Source organism: Rhinatrema bivittatum, chromosome 3 (assembly GCF_901001135.1).
Source record: "Rhinatrema bivittatum chromosome 3, aRhiBiv1.1, whole genome shotgun sequence".
NCBI classification, from domain to species: Eukaryota; Metazoa; Chordata; class Amphibia; order Gymnophiona; family Rhinatrematidae; genus Rhinatrema; species Rhinatrema bivittatum.
In genome coordinates, this window is record NC_042617.1 from 321,301,413 (window position 1) to 321,314,181 (window position 12,769).

At 44.3% G+C, this 12,769-nt stretch overlaps 1 protein-coding gene across 1 annotated transcript in view; it reads left to right on the plus strand.

Moving 5' to 3' along the window:
* CDK19 (cyclin dependent kinase 19) overlaps nt 1-12,769 on the plus strand; it is a 529,893-nt gene that overhangs the window by 480,604 nt on the left and 36,520 nt on the right. The window lies entirely within an intron of this gene.

The following is a 12,769-nucleotide window of genomic DNA, read 5'->3' on the forward strand; positions in this document are numbered from 1 at the left end:
TATCATCTTGGTCGTCCTTCTCTGTACTTTTTCTAATTCTGCTATATCTTTCTTGAGATGTGGTGACCACAACTGCACACAATACTCAAGATGAGAGCACACCATGGAGTGACACAGGCATTATGCTTTTGGCTAGACCCTCCGCAAATTCCAGTTCCAAAGGAGTAGGGATGGACCAGCACCAACCCTCCCACTCTCTCCTCAAAAGATCTTGTTTTAACTGCCCCTCTACCCACCCACCCCTAGGTTGGTTGTTCTAATATAGTCTACCTAACCACAATTGGAAACAGGATAAATTGGTAATTTAGTTGTTCCTTAGGTGTTATCCATCAGATAAATTTATCAAAATGAGGACTATCCAATGTAACCATTGTGGAGCATTTATTGTCAGGGAAGTCATCTGGAAACTTAGGGCTTGCCCAATTTGTGCACAACTCTCTTCCTTGAAAAAGGAGCTGACTGAGATTAAAGATCAATTAGCTTCAATTAAAGGTAATACACCCACATTGCATTACTCAGAAAATAATTCCCCAATATCACAGAAAAGCCAGGAGTCAAGAAAAGGAGATTCAGTAGGCTCAGGTAGGCCCCACAGTCACCCATTCTTGACAGATGGGCAGCCAAGAGGTACACCCCCCCACTCAAACAGGTCATTAAGAAATTCTTTACAATCCAGGATTACAGTGGGCTCTGGTAGAATTAGACCTGTGATGAGGAGACACACAATGTACCAAATGCAAAAAGAACAACAAGCCTTCTCTATATTAAAAACTGAAGAAGTTCTTGAGAAAAACATTGAAGTGTTACCAGCAAAGAGAGAGAAAATACAATGCATGCAGTATTTCAAGATCCATAACCAAAAGAAAAATCTAATTGAGATGAATAACTCTGTCAACAGTGGCACATCTACAAAAAGAAAGAGTGAAGTGAATAACAAATCTCAACTAATATCTTATAAGGAGTCCAGGAAAAGCAATAATCTTAAAGAGAGTACCTGGAAGGCTATGACCACAAATGCTCATAGTTTGGGAAATAAAATCCCAGATCTGCAGGCCCTAATGACTGAGGCAGAATTGGACATTGTTGCTATCACAGAAACATGGTTCACAGAATCTCATGAATGGGATACAACAATACCAGGCTACAACTTGTTAAGGAAGGACAGAGAGGATAGAAAAGGGGGAGGTGTGGCTCTTTATGTTAGAAACAACATCCAAGCATCTGAGCTACAAGGAAGTTGGGGTAAGGAAGAAGCTCTATGGCTCGACCTAAAAAAAGATGATGGAACGTCCATTTATATTGGAGTGGTTTACAGGCCTCCAAACCAAAAGGAAGAGCTGGACAGAGATCTGGTTGAAGACATCCATAAGATAGGTAAGAAGGGAGAAGTGGTGATCGTGGGTGACTTTAATATGCCAGATGTAGACTGGAAAATCCCATCTGCAGAAACTAAAAATAGTAGAGCGATAGTGGATGCCATGCAAGTATCTTTGTTCAAACAAATGGTGTTGGAACCCACGAGAGAAGGAGCTATACTCGACTTAGTGCTCACTAATGCAGATAATGTCTCAGATGTCCAGGTGGGCGCCCACCTCAGCAGTAGTGATCATCAAACGGTATGGTTTAATATCACTAAAAGAATAGGGAAAAGAACCACAAAGACCCGAGTTTTACAGTTCAAAAACACAGACTTCGAGGAAATGGGGAAGTACCTGGAGGAAGAACTTAAAGGATGGGAGAACGAGAGAGATGTGGATCAACAGTGGACCAATCTAAAAGGAGCAATCACCAAGGCAACTGCTCTATATGTTAGAAATGTAAAGAAAAGCAAAAGAAAATTGAAACCTATCTGGTTCTCAAAGGAGGTGGCTGACAAAATTAAAGCTAAAAGAATAGCATTCAAGAAATATAAAAGATCCCAAAGGAAGGAGCACAAAGAAGAATATTTGTATCAACTGAGGGAGACAAAGAAATTAATCAAGTTGGCAAAAAGTCAAGCAGAAGAGAGGATTGCCAAGGAGATAAAAAATGGTGACAAAACATTTTTCAGATACATCAGCGAAAAGAGAAAGGTCCAAAGTGGTATAGTGAAATTGAAAGGTGGTAATGATCAATGTGTGGAGAGAGACGAAGAAATGGCAGAAATATTAAACGAATACTTCAGCTCTGTGTTCACTAAAGAAGACCCTGGAGAAGGACCATCTCTACACAACAAGAAACTGGAGGGAAGTGGAATGGATGAAAATCCTTTTACAGTAGAAAATGTGTGGGAAGAGCTAAAGAACCTGAAAGTGGACAAAGCCATGGGGCCTGATGGGATTCATCCAAGGATATTGAGGGAGCTCAGAGATGTTCTGGCAGCTCCGCTGTGTGACCTGTTCAATAGATCCCTAGAAACGGGAGTGGTGCCGAGTGATTGGAGAAGAGTGGTGGTGGTCCCGCTTCACAAGAGTGGGAACAGGGAGGAAGCTGGCAACTACAGACCGGTTAGCCTCACTTCGGTGGTGGGAAAAGTAATGGAGTCACTGCTGAAAGAGAGAATAGTGAACTATCTACAGTCCGGAGAATTGATGGACCAGAGGCAACATGGATTCACCAGGGGAAGATCCTGTCAGACAAATCTGATTAACTTTTTTGACTGGGTAACCAAGGAATTGGATCGAGGAAGAGCGCTTGATATCATATACTTGGATTTCAGCAAAGCTTTTGATACGGTTCCGCACAGGAGACTGGTGAATAAAACGAGAAGCTTAGGAGTGAGGGCCGAGGTGGTGACCTGGATTGCAAATTGGCTGACGGACAGAAGACAATGTGTGATGGTAAATGGAACCTTCTCTGAAGAGAGAGCGGTTTTAAGTGGTGTACCGCAAGGATCGGTGTTGGGACCGGTCCTGTTCAATATCTTTGTGAGCGACATTGCGGACGGGATAGAAGGTAAGGTTTGTCTTTTTGCGGATGACACAAAGATCAGCAACAGAGTGGACACGCCGGAAGGAGTGGAGAGAATGAGACGGGATCTAAGGAAACTGGAAGAGTGGTCGAAGATATGGCAGCTCAGATTCAATGCCAAGAAGTGCAAAGTCATGCATATGGGGAGTGGAAATCCGAATGAACTGTATTCGATGGGGGGGGAAAAGCTGATGTGCACGGAGCAGGAGAGGGACCTTGGGGTGATAGTGTCTAATGATATGAAGTCTGCGAAACAATGCGACAAGGCGATAGCAAAAGCCAGACGAATGCTGGGCTGCATAGAGAGAGGAATATCGAGTAAGAAAAGGGAAGTGATTATTCCCTTGTACAGGTCCTTGGTGAGGCCTCACCTGGAGTACTGTGTTCAGTTCTGGAGACCGTATCTACAAAAAGACAAAGACAAGATGGAAGCGGTACAGAGAAGGGCGACCAAGAAGGTGGAGGATCTTCATCGCATGACGTACGAGGAGAGATTGAAGAATCTAAATATGTACACCCTGGAGGAAAGGAGGAGCAGAGGTGATATGATACAGACTTTCAGATACTTGAAAGGTTTTAATGATCCAAAGACAACGACAAACCTGTTCCATAGGAAAAAAATCAGCAGAACCAGGGGTCACGATTTGAAGCTCCAGGGAGGAAGATTCAGAACCAATGTCAGGAAGTATTTCTTCACGGAGAGGGTGGTGGACGCCTGGAATGCCCTTCCGGAGGATGTGGTGAAGACCAGAACTGTGAAGGACTTCAAAGGGGCGTGGGATAAACACTGTGGATCCATAAAGTCAAGAGGCCGCCAATGAAGAGTGGGAGACTCGCCAGAATGACGGCTACTGCCTGGAGACAATACCCTTATTCAATAAACATACACATGCTTACTGTGACTCCAACATCGCTCTAAGCTTCAACAGCAAGAGGAAATGTGGAAAAATGGATTTACACTCACAAAGAGGGGAGTAGCTGGCTTGTTACGGCGGTTACTACCCCAAACCAAATAAGCCTGATGCTTCACCTTCAATGCATATACAGCATAGTTCTCTGCTTCAACGGCAGGGGAGAAGAAAAAAGGGTTCGCACTCACAAAGTGGGGAGTAGCTGGCTTGTTACGGCGGTTACTACCCCAAACCAATTGTGTCCGATACTTCACTTTCGATGCATATCCAGCATGGCTCTCTGCTTCAACAGCATGGGAGAAGACTGATACATCACGCATTTCCAGCATAGCTCCCTGCTTCAACAGCAGGGGAGAAGAAAAACAACCAATAAGGACTGTATAACATAGTCTGGGTAAAACAAATAAGCATGGGTGTAGCTTGCTTATTGCGGCGGTTACTACCCCTACTACCCCTAACTAATCAAGCTAGATATTTCAATGGTGGGGGTGGAAGGGAAATAGAACCAAGAGCTAAGAGAAACAGATAAGTATGAGAGAAAAAAACGTGTGAAGCTTGCTGGGCAGACTGGATGGGCCGTTTGGTCTTCTTCTGCCGTCATTTCTATGTTTCTATGTTTCTATGTTTCTATGTAATAAGAACAACTGGAGTAAGGAATGTCAAACTCGTCCTGAAGGTCAGAGAAAGATAACAATTGCTCCCCATCATACAGATTACTTAAACAACTTAGATATGCCTCCTACCATTGCTTAGCCACATCGCTAAAGGAGTGGATCGTGAAAGCAGGGTTTTTCCAGAGAAGAGAGAAGGCAAAGGCCCCTGCCTGTTAAAATGTAACCCCTTGCAAACCGCCCTCCACGTCTTAACAGTACAAACTATAAAGGGGCAGTTGTGACAAGCTTTCCTGCCCCAGGCCGTAAGGGACCCCCAGAAAGAAGGGAGACTAGATCCGTGCCCTTCGCCAGATGTCTCGAAAGGGCAAGTTATAGCGTGGAAAAATCCCGATATATCCATACAAACATGCCAGATAGACGGGCTGCCCAAAAATAGGCCTATAGGTCCGCAAAAGCCATCCCACCTCGCTCCTTAGCTCTACACAGGATGCGGAGACTGACCTTGGCAACCTTCCCCTCCCACAGGAATTCTAAAAGTGTACTATTAAGAGAGGAAAAACAACCAGTAGGGAGAAAACATGGAATATGCTGAAACAAATAAAATAATCGAGGCAAAATGTTCATTTTAATCGTATTAATCCTACCACCCCAGGAGAGATAACGACCCTTCGAATCCTGTAAATCTTGCTTAATCCTAGTTACAACTGGGGCATAATTCAATCTGTAAAAGTCACCCGAATTACTAAACATTAATTCCCAAGTATTTAAAGGAAGTCACCACACGCCTAAAGGGGGCAAAACAATCTGGAAGCCCTCTAGACCCACCGGGACCTGTCAGAAAAACCACGGATTTATGATAGTTAACCTTGTACCCCACCACCTCCCCAAAAGCTGCCAACTCAGCCAGTAATATTTAGTCCTCTTTTTCCAGATTAGATAAAAAACAAAAGAACGTCATCAGCATAGAGCGAAATCAGTTGCCACCACTCACCCGTTTGAAAACCCAGTAAGTCCGGATGTGTCCTCAAGCATGCAGCAAGGGTCTCAATTACCAGATCAAATAATGGCGACAGCAGGCAGCCCTGCTGAGTACCCTTCCCAATTGGGAAACAGCTAGAAAGGAAACCATTGGTGAGAATTTTAGCCTTCGGGCTATTATATAAAGCACAAATCCACCCCAGGAACTGAGCAGGAAAACAGAGTTTCTCCAACACCACGAAAAGAAAAGGCCAGTAAAGCTGGTCAGAGGTCTTCTCGGCGTCAAGACTGATTACCAAGCCTGGAATCTTATCCTTCTTGGCCAACACAAGGATATCAATCAACTGGCGTGTGTGGTTCACAGATGAGCAGCCCGAAATAAACCTGAATTGGGTGGCACCGACCAGGGTCCCATGCAGCTAGCGAGCTGAATCTGTAATGCCTTAGCTAAGATTTTTACATCCGCGTTCAATAATGAGATTGGGTGATAGGCCTTTGGCTCATATTTATCCTGCCCTGGTTTGTGGAGAAAAACGATGGTGGTGTCAAACAGATTACCGGTATGTTCCGGATAAGTCTGCAATTCATGAAAAAGACTGGCAAGCAGATTCACCAAATCAGGTAAGAAATGCTTGTAAAACTCCACTTGGTACCCATCGGGACCTGGAGCTTTCTTCCCAGGAAGACTAGTAATAGCAGACTGTATTTCCAGTATCAAAAGAGGCGCCGATAGTCTCTCCCTCTGGGACGCGGATAGGGTTGGCATCTGAATCCTAGCTAAATAAATTTGGATTGCCCCCACAGAGACTAGGCTCTTCACGGGATATAGCTGCTGGAAAAAATCTCGAAATCTATTATTGATCTCCCTGGTGATGTGAACCAGAGAGCCATCCACCCTCTGCATGCCCGAGATCAGCGTCTTTTGAGACCTACGGCGCAACAATTGAGCGAGCAGGGGTCCTTTTTTATTACCAAATTCATAAACACGCTGCTTGGAATAGCAAAAGACCTGTTTCATGTCCTCCAACTGTAATTCCCTTAAAGGTTCCCTACACTTCTCTAGAGCCCGATATGTGCGAAAAGACCCAGTACACTTATGCACCATTTCTAAGTGCCCAATCTTAGTCTCCAAAGAACGCTCACGCCTGAGTTTGTCTTTTTTCCGATGAGAAGCGAAACTGATTATCCTCCCATGCAATACTGTTTTTAGGGTTTCCCACAATAAGACCAGAGAATGTTCTCCAGAATTATGAATCTCAAAAAATTCCTTCAGTGTTTTCTGAAGCATTTCACAAAAAGAATGATTATGTAACAGGGAAACATTAAACCGCTAGCTCTTCCCAGCCCCAGGGTCCATCCCGAGGTAAAGAGGTAACACAACAGGGTTGTGATCAGAAATAAGTGCAGGCCCTATATCCACTTGACCTAGCTGTGGCAAAAAGGAATGCAAACACAAAAATAAATCAATCCAATGGTAAGAATGAAAATGAGGGGAATAGCAAGTGTAATTCATTCCAGTTGGGTTTTGCTCCCTTCAAATGTCCACCAACCCCATACATGTCATCAAGGTCCACAGAGCCTCCACCTCCCATCCCAAACCGGCCACTCGAAGATCTGTCAAGCTTAGAATCTAACCCCACATTCCAATCAGCTCCCATAATAAAAGGAGAAGACAAAAAGTTCTCCACTACCCCACACAACTGAGTGTAAAAAGCCCTCTGACTGACATTAGAAACATAAACATTGACTAGCACAAAGGATACCCTGTTTAGCACACATTCCAGAAGAACATAACGCCCTTCATTGTCCTTCTGTACCTTATTCACCGTGAGGGGAAGTGACTTATGGATCAAGACACACATTTCTCTCGTTTTAGAATTATAAGAGGAATATTCAACTCTTCCCACCCAGTCCCTAACCAGCTTGGCATGTTCCACACCTCATAAATGGGTTTCCTGAAGGAAGACCACCTGCGCCTTCTTTTTTTTTAAGTTAAGACAGGATTCTCCTGCATTTGACTGGGGACCCAGTACCCTGGACATTAAGAGTAAGAACATCAATCGGGGCCATAGCCTTGATTAAAAAAGGCAAAAACCATCCAAATTAGTGTGAGAAGATAAAAAAGCATGTAGTGTAGAACCGACCGTAGTTTATAACCATTAGCTCCTCTAAACATAACCCCCCTCCCCACCCCCTCTCCCCAACCCCCCATAATCCCCATCCCTGAGCCTGAAAAAAATTGCCCACAGGATGACCCCAAACGATGCCCTCTGTATCCTTAAAACCCACCCAGAAAAGTGAGAGTAAATAGGGGAACACCTGGGATCCACCCTCCTTTTCTAACACCCAACAAATCCACACCCGCCCATCCCCAAAGCACCACAAGAGAAACTCTCCCACCAAGGAGACTCCTAAACCCCAAAAATACATAATTGTTCTCAGTCCATTTCTTGATTGAAATCGTCGAGGAGCCTGCAGCCAGTCATTATCAGTAACATATCGGCACGATCTGCAATAGTCCTTTGTCGAATTAATAAAGAGATGAGAAGTACTGCCGAATGGAAGCAGATCACCACACGGGAAACAGCCCCTGGTAATGCAAGGCCCAGACAGACAATAAATCTGAAATGAGCTGAGAAAGGAAAAAAACACCAAAAAGAACCCCCACCTCAGAGAAATCTGTAATAACCCAGTCTCCAATTCACCCAAATATAACCCCCAGCCCACCTCCCTGCCCCTCAGGATGAAATACCATAGCAAACAGTGCTATAAAGCAAAACGGCTCAGCATTTTTTTTGTTCCCTCAGAAGAACAAAAGCCAAGAAACAGGCCAGGACTCCTCACCAATGCTAACCCTCATTATAAGCGAAAAACAGAAAAAAGTATATCAAGCTCCAAACTGTTCAGGAGGCGCCATCCGGTGCAACAGCTATGTCTCGCTGAAGTTTCTGAAGCGGCGCTCACACATCCTGCAGAGTGTAACGCCTCAGATTTGTCGTCATGGAGTACTCTAAGCCTTGCCAGGTAGAGCATGGTGTAGGTCAGGCCCAAATTACGTAGATCACGCTTAACATCTAGGAATGTGGCTCGATACCACTGCACCTCTGCCGAATAGTCTTGAACGATGAATATACGGTGACCGTGAAATTTGATTTTTCATTTTCCTACTGGTGTCTAGAAGACGACTCTTACCTTGAAAATTATGCACCCGTACGATCACTGCACAAGGGCGGTCATTCTCTTTTGGAGCAGATGCCAGTGCTCTATGAGCGTGATCCAGCTTCAATTTGCCTCCATCAAAGCCAACATTTAGCTCTGTAGGTAGCCACTGAAAAAAAGCCCACAGGGTCAGTCCCCTCAGTCCACTCTGGTACTCCTATTATACGCAAATTATTGCGCCTGCTCCTATTTTTGAGATTGTCTTGTTTCTCAACCACCTGTTTATGTACTCTCTCACACCTCTAATCGCTGGCATGCGATAGTAAGCAACATTTCCAGCTCTTCCACATGTTCTGTGAGGAAGTCCAATCGGGCAGTTGTCGCGCCCACTGTGAATACTACCTGCAATACCTTGTCCACCACAGATTCCAACTTAGCCTCTAAACTAGAGTGGGGTTTATCACCAAGCTGACTAATGGCAGACCTGACCGCCTCTGCAATATCGGCGGGGAACAGGCCGCCCGCCATGCTGTCTTCATCAGAGACGGGTTCCTCATTACAGGCCACCAGCTCCACTGCGTTTTTCCAACAGGTTTGATTTGCGTGGACCGTCTGGTTTACCCACAACATGGGCAGAGACTTTTTAGCATCCTTATCTGCCATAATATTTCGAGGTCGGACCAAAATTGACAAAGATCTGAGCTTTAAAATAAGATCGGGGCAGGGAGCATGGGAGATCAGCAACTGTTCAGCGCCATGGCATCACATGATCCCTCTACCTCCACCTTTCACAGCATTTCAAATCATCACAAGGGCCAGACATGACCTCCTCTCCCTCCCCTGGCTCTCTCAATGGCTTGAAATATCCTATATGGCCCTTCCTTTGAAAAGTTTGGGGATCCCTGGTTTAGGTGGTGTAGGTGGCAAGTGAGATGAGCAGTGTTTGGCTGTGGAGGTGTATGGGGAGAGGTTGTAGGAACATGCAAGTGTTTGGTGGTATGGGTGTAAAATGTCAATGGGGTATGTTGCAGGGTATGCGGGCTGCATGAGAGTGAATGAGTTCTTGGGGGAGTTGGAGTGTATGCATGGGAGGCAGATGAGTGGAGCTGTGTGGCGGGGGTATATGTGGGGTTTGGATGTGCGTGTGTGTGTTGGTGCATGGGTCTGGGGAGTGGGGATATGTATGAGTATGCATATGTGTGGTGTGTGTGAATGGGAGTGTGGGGTTGTTGTGGGTGTGGAGGCATAGGAGTATGTGGATTGTGTGGGAGTTTTGCATGTGTGTGTGTGGGGGGGGGGGGGGGAGGTTTCTTTGAAAGTGCCTTTTGGAACATCCTTTGCCAGCTGCTTCAGATATTTTCGCTGTGTCTGCCTCTCTCTTCCTGTGTTGCTTTATGCCAAAGTGCAGGAAGGGTGGGGTGGGGTAGGGTAAGCACTGTGCTGTGTTAAATCCAGCACTGCTCAGCATTCTGCAGCCTGTTTTTTGGGTTGTTTTTTTTAATGGGGAGGGGGGGGCCTTCAGTTCTCCAAAAATACAGGCTCTGGTTTTCAAACTCATCCAAGATATTTACATTTTCTTTCTGCGTTCCAAATTTGGTAAATTTATGACCCTTTTTTAGAGAGTTATTGTGCCTATGGATGGAAAGAATAGATATGATGCAAAGTTAGAATATCCAGATCAGTTATCAAAGTGTTTCCGAGGGCAGATATTGTGTTCTCGTTTTGTGATGGATTACTTCAGCTCATGCTTAACTTCAGCAAGATCTTTTCATTACAGAAAGAACAAGGCTTTGTTTTAAGGGCCTGCCATGCTGGCTCCATCTGGCCCAGTGTCAAGTGGTGAGCAGGACATATATTAGAAACAGATCCCCATCAGTCCTGGGGTGACATCCCTACTGTTACTTATCTAATTACTTGTACTATTCACTAGCCCAAAATTCTGTAGCATTGATTTCCACAAGTTAAACATGCACACCTTGATTAAGTTATTTTTAGCTTAATGTTTATAAAAATGTCATGATGCAACAGTATACATTTGAAGGTTACATAACACAGAAATAGCAGTTATAACAACAAAAAATGCAATTGTACTAACATGTACATCCTGTGCATTCAGCTGATGTCCCAAGGCAATCCTCCTAATATCAGTTTGATGTGGCTTCTATAGGTACAAAGCCTATGAAAGCATGAGGCAATCCCATTGTATCCCCTAGTCTCTCCAATGAAAATTCTCCCCTCCCTGCAGAAAATAAATACAAATGCTGAGAAGGCTTAGATTGATAAACGTCCAGTTAAATGACATTCATCATCAGTCTGGTACCTAAGAGGGTTACAAGTGTCTATGGTGGGCTTATCCAGAGGGAAGCCCTGTTAGTTTGTAGAAGCTAAAATGACACTGGAGCTGGTAGCATCTTCTGGTATACAAGGTGCCACCTCCCTCTATTGTCTTCTGTGTAGGTCAGAAAGAGAATAGGTGTGGTCTTTATCAAGTCCACCCAATGTTGTTTTCCCCGTTGCCACGATAACCCAACATATTTTAACCAATCCTCCCTAATGGGAGCATGACATCACTGCCTTCAGTAAATATGAGAGCAGGTCCTAGCATGACAAGGCACTGATACCTAGAGTCTTTGGTTCTATTGTAAACCTGCAGTTTCTTGGGTGCCCACTTGTTTTTGTATTATGAGACACAATGAATAGTAATTCCTGATTCACTTTCTCCATACGTGATGTATATTTTATATATTGTATTTGTCAGTGGTGACCAGGTAAACTAAGGGAAGGAAATGGAGGAAAGTGTCTGGCAAGTACTCAACCAAATGTCAGAAAAGTCAGTTTGGTTGGTGAAGGGGTGGTGGATACATGGAATGCCCTCCCAGGGTACGTAATGGAGGCTAAAATACTAAGTTTAAGATGACATGGGATATGCAGAGACAGCTGTGATTCATTCATTAGGCAGAATGAGATGGCTCCCTCAGGTGGCAAAACTTTGGTACAGCAAACAGTGCCCCCGCAAAACAATCCTGCGACAGCCGCCTCATCTTGTGACAAAACGTGTTTAATGACATGTCCATGGGTTTTCCACATCCCATGGGCAGGAATCAACAAACTGCGGTGGATTGTTCTATTTTCCTAATAGATGGTGTATTGATGTTTTAGGGCCTGGTGTAATATTTGCTTTTCAAAGGTAGGCATGTTATTGTTTGAATGCTAATTTTTAATAATGTGTGGTGAGGGCCAAAGGGTGGGGAAGGTGGGGACACAAGGCTGTAAGGTTCGCCTAGGGTGAATGTTAGGAATTATTAGGAAGGGAATGGAAAATAAAATGATGGATATCATAATGCCTCTGTATCGCTCCATAGTGAGACTATACCTTGAATATTGTGTGCAATTCTGGTCACCGCATATCAAAAAAGATATAGTTGCGCTGGAAAAGGTACAGAGAAGGGTGATCAAAATGATAAAGGGGATGGAACTGCTCCCCTGTGAGGAAAGGCTGAAGAGGTTACGGCTGTTCAGTTTGGAGAAGAGACGACTGGGGGGGGGGGGGGGGGAATATGATAGAAGTCTACAAAATCATGAAAGGACTTGAACAATGTAAATCGATTATTTACTCTCTCAGATAATAGAAGGACCATGGGGTACTCTATGAAGTTAGCAAGTAGCTCATTTAAAACATATCGAAGAAAATTAGTTTTCACTCAGCACATAGTTAAGCTCTGGAATTCATTGCCAGGGGATGTGGTTTCAGCAGTTAGTGTAACTGGGTTTAAAAAAGGTTTGGATAGTTCTTAGAGGTTAAATCCATAAACTGCTATTACGGTAATTAATAAGCAATAGTAGCTTGTGATCTATCTAATGTTTTGGTACTTGCCAGGTTCTTGTGGCCTGGTTTGGCCTCTGTTGGAAACAGGATACTGGGCTTGATGGACCCTTGGTCTTACCCAGAATGGCATTTCTTATGTTCTTATGTTATGTTCTTATGTAATATCCTTGCACCAGCCTAGAGAGAGTGCGCTACACACATACTTCCACCATTCTCACTTCTCCAAGGGGCAAATGCTGCAGAAAGGTGGGAGATGAGTCGTAGGGTTTCTGGGAGTGTGATAAGGTTGCTGGCCTCCTAGAAATATTATCACTGATAATATTTCTTATCTG